The sequence below is a fragment of the Wolffia australiana genome, chromosome 1, assembly GCF_029677425.1.
Source record: "Wolffia australiana isolate 7733 chromosome 1, ASM2967742v1".
NCBI lineage: Eukaryota > Viridiplantae > Streptophyta > Magnoliopsida > Alismatales > Araceae > Wolffia > Wolffia australiana.
The window spans coordinates 9,828,077-9,836,069 of NC_135835.1; positions in this window are offsets into that span (position 1 = coordinate 9,828,077).

The following is a 7,993-nucleotide window of genomic DNA, read 5'->3' on the forward strand; positions in this document are numbered from 1 at the left end:
GATTCTCACGATGCCTCAAGGCTTAAAGCACTTCAAAGTCTGGTGCATTAAATACGCACCTGGTTACTTTTGTTTCTTTGAACCTAAACATCGTTATTGGTAACCGAATCAATGCAACTCCTTATAGAAATATTTTCGAAAGCTCATAGCCTTTATATAAACTACGAAGCTCAGACCAAACCAAGCCGATTGAAGGCATCTCCCACCTATTATAACGCCTTTTTATCGCATTCAATATCAGGAATAAGTAATAAAACATAAGGTAAATCAGTTCAATTCAAAAGATATCCAAACAAGGCGGTTAGTGAAGTCCCAACTGGAAACCCTTTTAGCGCTAGATCAATGCAGCGGTTTGAAATAAAGTCAAAAGGAGCTTAATTCTTATCTTCACAGGGCAAGCCCATACTTTAGTGCTCAGAATTATTATCATGAAGGAGACAGGATTGAAGCTGAGAGATTTATACTCTTATCGAAGTCGGAAGGTAAAGTTGAAGCTCATCATTTACTTCAAGATCTTCTTAATGTCAGAAACCCTAGAATGGGCCGTGTAATTGATGCCTCTGTGGTAAGCTTATAAGCCTGAGTGAGGTGTTTAAGCATTAATGGGTGTGTAAAGAGTCTGCATGTTACTTTGAGAAGGCAAATATGGCCAAAGGATACTTGGTGATGACAAGTTCTGGAATATTAAGGGCAGGGATAGGACTAGGTCATAGGCCAAACTGGTAAAAAAACTCCCGGGTCTTCTCTTTTTCTACTTCTTCTCCTTTCTAGAGCTCGCACACGGTACTTACTACATCTACTGACCTGCTTCCGGAACGAATAGGTAGAAAATAAAACAAAGAATGAGATAGTTGTAAGCTTTCGTTTGACTCAAACCTTAGAAATTTTTATTGATGTCGAACGAGATGCCACAACGTCCATGAAAGGCGATTTCTAAGTTACCATGGCTCGCTGTGATAGAAGCTACAAACGTGCATACAAAGAAAGTAGGTGTCTTCTCTACGGCGAACAGTGGGAGAACACTCTGATACCCTTGAGAAAATCTTGTCCGTCATTCTTGGCCCTGATGAGGTAGGTTAACTTCGTATGCTGAAATATTTGACGGGCACTATTCAGTGAAGTTGCCCCCAGGATCTGTGAAGCTCTTGACGGAGAAGCCTCGTTTCACTGAAAAGTTTATAAACTTCCATCGCTCTCTCTCTCTTCCCTCCCATCCTCTCCCTCCCTCTCTCCCTCTCTCTCTCTCTCTCTCTCTCTCTCTCTCTCTCTCTCTCTCTCTCTCTCTCTCTCTCTCTCTCTCTCTCTCTCTCTCTCTCTCTCTCTCTCTCTCTCTCTCTCTCTCTCTCTCTCTCTCTCTCTCTCTCTCTCTCTCTCTCTCTCTCTCTTTCTCTCTCTCTCTCTCTCTCTCTCGCTCTCTCTCTCTCTCTCTCTCTCTCTCTCTCTCTCTCTCCCTCTCTCTCTCTCTCAGTCTCTCTCTCTCAGTCTCTCTCTCTCTCGCTCTCTCTCTCTCCTTCTCTCTCTCTCTCTCTCTCTCTCTCCCTCTCTCTCTCAGTCTCTCTCTCTCTCGCTCTCTCTCTCTCCCTCTCTCTCTCTCTCTCTATCTCTCTCCCTCTCTCTCTCTCGCTCTCTCTCTCATTCTCTCTCTCTCTCTCTATCTATCTCCCTCTCTCTCTCTCAGTATCTCTCTCTCTCTCTATCTCTTCCTCCTTTTCTCTCTCTCTGGGTTGAAACTGCAGGAATGCTTGCGCTACTTCTTACAGATGAACCAAACTGTTGCACTTAAAACATATATCGGTCCATCGTGTCTTCAACGGAGAAAACCGAACATATTATTTAGGGAAGGTACTCTGGATAACAACCCTTACCCTCTCTGGGTAATTGGATGTCCATAACAGTTAAAAACCTTATGACCCAAAGACCATGGCATCCATTTATAAGAGATAGGCTTAATAATCTTTAATCTATCTTAATAAATCGTATCATAATAATTGAAATCAATCGGCCTCTACGCATAATATTATAATAACCATACACGTAAATGCCTTAATCCCATCATTTGCACACATGAATCACCTTAATCGGAATCCTTGAATGATAGCTTAATATATATATAATTGAATGTATTTAAGAAATTAATCTAACATATCTCTCTCTCTCTCTGTAGTGGATCATAGATAAACTCAAAACATGACCGAATGATCATAAATCTGTGCGTCTCTCTTTCCTTAATGATGGGAATGCCAAACGAATCTTCATTCATTCAAGTAGAGCAGAACATGCCATATGAAAAACAGGCTGTTCACAAGACAAACTTTGAGAAGAATAGAGAAGGAACGAAACAGTTCGTCTGAGGAAGCTCAGGAGGGATAGAGGGGGATTCAGAAGAGGAGTTAATATCCTATGGTGCGGGTGCTTGAAGTACGCCTTGCTAGGGCCTTGGGGTGACAGAAATTATAGCATGCGGAAATGAAGCAAGCCTTGCAAGATCAAGAAAGATGAATGCAAGGGAGAAAGAGAAGCTCAGTAGAAATAGCACCAAAATCAGATTACTGCGGGAGATGTGATACATCCGCCGCAGATGATCAGAAGAAGCTGCATGCCACATCTCCACCCTTCATGGCGGAAAATTGTTGTAGAAGATCGCAGTAGGCACAGAGAGAGACGGGGTAGTTCGGTCACGAACATCTTTTCTATTCTATTCAAGAACGATGCTCCAATAACTTATAGGAGAACTGGAAACCCTCTTCTTTACACATCTCCGTCTTTCTCTCGCTTTCTCTCTCTCTCTCTCTCTCCCTCGCACTCGCTTGCTAATTCTGAGAAGGTAAGATAAGAGGGAGAAACGTCTACTGTAGCCGAAAGCGCAGAGTGCTTGCATGAACAGATCCTGGGGCAGCTTTGTTCAGGTAATCAGATACGCCATCCTTCGTAACATACGCCCGTGCGGAATTCATGCAGTCGCAGAAGCGCGAGAGAATGAAAAATAACAATCGTATCAGTCATTTGTCCAAAGGGTATCTGACGACTGCGTCATTTATCCGCATTAACTTCTTCTATGTATCCCGCCATGGTACTCCCCGAAAACGACAACCAATCTTATTTCTTCCTCGAAGATGAACTCCTCCATTTTTTCTGATGCGATGTGACTGCACTTGTATCTGATATATCACTGCTTAAGCGTGCAGAAGTTACACGACATCAGAAAATTGGCTTCCGCAAAAGCAGAGTACCGCCAGTGAATGACTCTAGAAGTATATCTTTCTCCCTCGTCTATTCCTGGCATTATTGTGGTCTTTCTCTGTCATCCTGCAGATGAAACCATACTTCCCTGTTCATGCTGGTACAACTCTCTGGCCCATCCGAAATTACCGGAAAAGATTTAGCACACGCTCGACATTTATGACTAGTCGGAGAATGATGGACGGATGAGAAGTTCCTGGTAACTACTGATGAAGATTTTACTTCTATTTAAAGATGTGGACCTGATAGTTGAATTCCACGACGTATGGAATATTTCTGTTTACGCCTTGAGTTTGGGATTTTGAAAGAAACTTAGCCCAATCAGTAGAAGATTCTGCGTCTAAAACGGATGGAACGTCATCTGAAGATACGCTGATTCGAATCAAATCGTATGGATTTTACGTGCGAATGCTTACTTGAGGGCCAAATCTCTGATTCAGGTCGTTTTGAGGTCTAAGAAATCGGTATGTCTTTATCTTCAACTCCTAGGTTGGATCAACGCAATGGGCTTTTGTGATTGATTATCTTTTCATAGCTACAAGGAATTAAATTACTGAAAGGCCTAGTCAACGTCTTGTCAGCCATGGTCACCAAACGGTCAAACCAAGGGTTATACATGAAATGATGAACTATCAAAATTAGTGAAATGATCCAAACCAAAAACAAAGAATAACAAGAGAAGAATATGGATTATTGATGAGTATCAATAAGTTTTGATGAATTTCAAGGCTTAAATTGCTAGGTCAACCCTCATTCCACACCATGCGGCTGGCCCATGAATACCCATGTGAACACGTTCTTATCTACAATATGTAAGCTGAATTGTCCAAATATAAGTTAATGTGGATTTAACATGGAAAAATAAGGTATTAATATCTTCCTGTATAAGATGAGAATTGAATGTTGACCATACGCTCAACTCATTAAATCATTGATTAAAGACTCAAAATATATGTAGTACGACTGCCAACATGTCCACCATCACATATTAAATTCCTAGGCAGAATAGAGTCCATTTGACTAGTCAAATAGTCCAGCCAATACTTACACATACAATTTGATCAATATTGTTTGAATTATTTATCTTATGGAGAAGAAAATACCCAAAAATCATTTTTTCGGCAAAATGAAAAATCATATATCTGCTCTTGCCATAATTCTTTATGATATTTTGAAAAATTACAAATAAAATGGGTAGGCTTGCTGGATGGATGAGTCAACTGTCTGCTTAGTTGTCCGTTCATATCATTTTGTTTCATCTCGACCATGATCCATCCCAATTTGTTATCATCATCATTCCATCATCAGTCCTGTTCCATCATTTTTCCAAAATGAAAAATAGAATGGAATGCAATCACCCTGCTCTCCCCTCCAAAACCCACTTAAATAGAGAGAAAGAGACAGAGATAGAGAGCAAGAGAGAGAGAGAGAGATGAGAACTCCATGTCCATGTTACATCATATTTTGTTGGATGGACGATATATGACATTTTTTGGACGTATCATATGGGACTGAATGGCCATTTTCAAATGTCATTGACACATGATGTTGATGTTGACATGCATAGATGTCGCTGTGAACATGAACAATCATTGACATCATGGTCATCGGCGTCATCATATATGATAATCATCATACCCTTCAACAATGAAAATTGTAGTTGTCATCAACAACAATTGGGTGTCCTCGTCAATGGCATTTTTAATCCTTGTCAACAAAATTCTTCATCCTCGTCTGTGATTGTTGTGTCCTTGTTGTTGATGACAGTCATAGTTATCATCAACAGTAGTCGTAGTTAAGCATTTTACCATCAACATTCGTCATAATTTTCATCTACAGTCATCATTCTCAACAAATACAGTCTCCATCCCGGCTCATGATTGTCGCCTTACTCATCTACGATGACAATCATAGTTCTCATCAACAGAAAATAAAGGCATCATCTTCGTCGACTTTATCATTGGCCCTCATTATCCTAATTGTATAATGTCATAGTCCCCATCAAAGACAGTCATCATCATCGTCAACAGTGACAACATGAGCCTTCATCAACTGTAATCATAGTCATCAAACTCATTGCCCACAGCCATTGTCATCCTTATTGGCAATATTCTTCATAACCTTCGACAACGACAGTTGTACTAGTTGAATTCATCAAATAGTTCATAATATCAAATTATTTATGATAATATTGTGCACAATTTATGTAAATGATAATTCATAAATATCTGATAATTTTGAGTTGTCTTATTTTATGTGATTATTAAAGTTTTTAAAATTAACCTTACTTGACTCCTTTCATTCACATGGATTCAATATCATATCTTCTTAAGGTTTAATTAAGATGCATGACTAAAGAGATTGAAAAACCGTTCTATAAGAACAATTAAAGAGAAAAAGAGAAGTAAGAATTTTTTCCAATTACATTAAAGGTGTCCCACCAAAGGATTTTAAGACATGATCTTACATGCCTCCATATTTTTAGGAATCACTACAAATTTTGGATGGTGAGACAAGTAAAATTTTTAAGGAGGATACCCAATAAAAATATGAAATTCATACACCAGCTAGGGTTTATGAATTTGTCTTTGTCAACTCCGCTTTCTTGATTTTTTGAAATCCTAGGTTTTGTTTCCCATTTCTTTTAACACGGTCAAAAGCCTCATCACGAGGTTAGTTTTTCCTTCAAGGATTCTGATTTTTATGACACTATTCATAATTTTACATTGACGCATAGAGAAAGTGAGTAGAATACAGACAATATTCATAATAAATAAACTTAAAGTTTTTATTCTATTATAGAGGATTTTAATATACTTTTCAAATAATTAAATAAAAAATAAACTATCAAAAATAATTTTCAATGAAACAAAGTATCAAAAATAATTTTCAATGACAAAAATTATTGACAAGAAACTTAAATCATTCCAAGGAGATGAAAAAATATTAATCATTTTCACCTAATTTATTCAAATTTATTAAATGTTCTAAATAATTTTTACTGGTTTTCTTAATCAAGGAAACAATAATTAGTTAGAAAGAAATACTTTAATTGACACTTCAGTAGCACCGAGTGATGGGGGTAGTTGATGCAAGCATGTGGAATGTTATTGAGTGGAGCGAAGTGACTATGGGGTAGTTAATTAGTTTCATAAGTCGTAGTCAAAATGTAGTCATCCATACACGAGATGTCCTTAGTTCTCAGGTCAATGGATCACTTATGCAACTGCGACATGAATCAACATCATTGATGTTCAAGTATAATGCCATTTAGGGATTCTATGAATCAATTAAGTGAACTCTTTCTCCAAAGAGCACCCACTATCCATTATTAGTGATGTAACACGCGGACTGTCGGGGTTGGTCGGCTAGTGTTGCAACACAGGAGAGACAGAAAAAGAAATGTAAGTGATACAATGTATGCAAAGTATGGTGAAAACCCAATTAGACCTGGCAATTGCTGATTAGATCGACAATCGAATAAAGATTTGGGAGTGGACCATTTACGGTCAGACTCCCAATGACCCACTCAGACCAACAAGACGTCATACGAGGAGAGTGGACAATGAGAAGTCCAAAGAAAGCTGTAAAGTAACTTCCTTGAGATCTACCCTAGAAAATTATAAAGTAACTCCCAAAGGGAGGAGGCGAGAGCCCAAATTCAATTTTCCAATTGAACTCCACGAGGCTTCCTTGGGCATGCCTCCCTTTATATAGAGTAGAAAGGATGCCCAATTGGGCCGAACGAGGGGAAACTATCTTGTGGCGAGAGATTTTCCCGTAACCGTACATCAAACCAAACAACAAAAGCAACCATTGACGAGACCCAAGTATGAAGGCCCATCAAGAATTCAGAAATCAAAGTGCCTAGAAAATAAAAACAAACACTCACGACCCATCGCTACGCCGTTTACTTGAAATTGGGGTCGCAGACGTCGGCTCGAGCTGCGCGGCGAGGTTGTTGGCATCCTGTGGCGTGGCTGGTGCGATGGTCCCCCATCACTTAGTGTCACCATACTAATAGCCACATGATTAGCTATACTGATCGTATAAGTCGGCTCAATTAGTGTTATTATATTTGGATAATTCAATGTCCATCTTGACTATCCACCAAATAGGAATATTTAGAATACATGTTTGAAGACTAGTGCTCATTGTCTTATGATTTCATCATAATTCACTAGGCCGTTGCACATACTTATAGACTTCATTATAAACATCAAACTAAAATAATAATGAATGTAACATTTTATTCAATGAACTTAAATAAAATAGGGTGTTGTGATTCGGCTTGATAGCCACATAATATCTCCATAAGAGGCTTAGGGGCCCAATTTGTAAACGGTGTCTTTCTGACTGTTTGTGTAAGACTAAACAGGTTAAAGAAGTTAAAGATACACTGAATTGTTTTGGATATACTTGAAATTCGTGCTATTATCGATTGATTTTTTGACCTACAAGGCCTCTCACGGCGGTTAATAATCAACACTGAGTGGGGATATATATATCCTTCAGACAAGATTGAGACAGTAGCCCAAACCTTTACATGATTAGACATAGCTAATAAAATAAACATAAGTACAATGGATATCCTTGACCTAGCTAGTAAACATTGAAATACCTAAATCATCCTCCTTCCTAGCTGATACATTAGAGACACAACCCAACAGCTTTTTATACTTAATCCAAACTAGTAATGGTATAGAGGGTGTAAAAATGAGTAGTATATGTATATATGTCTTAGTCCTCTGAA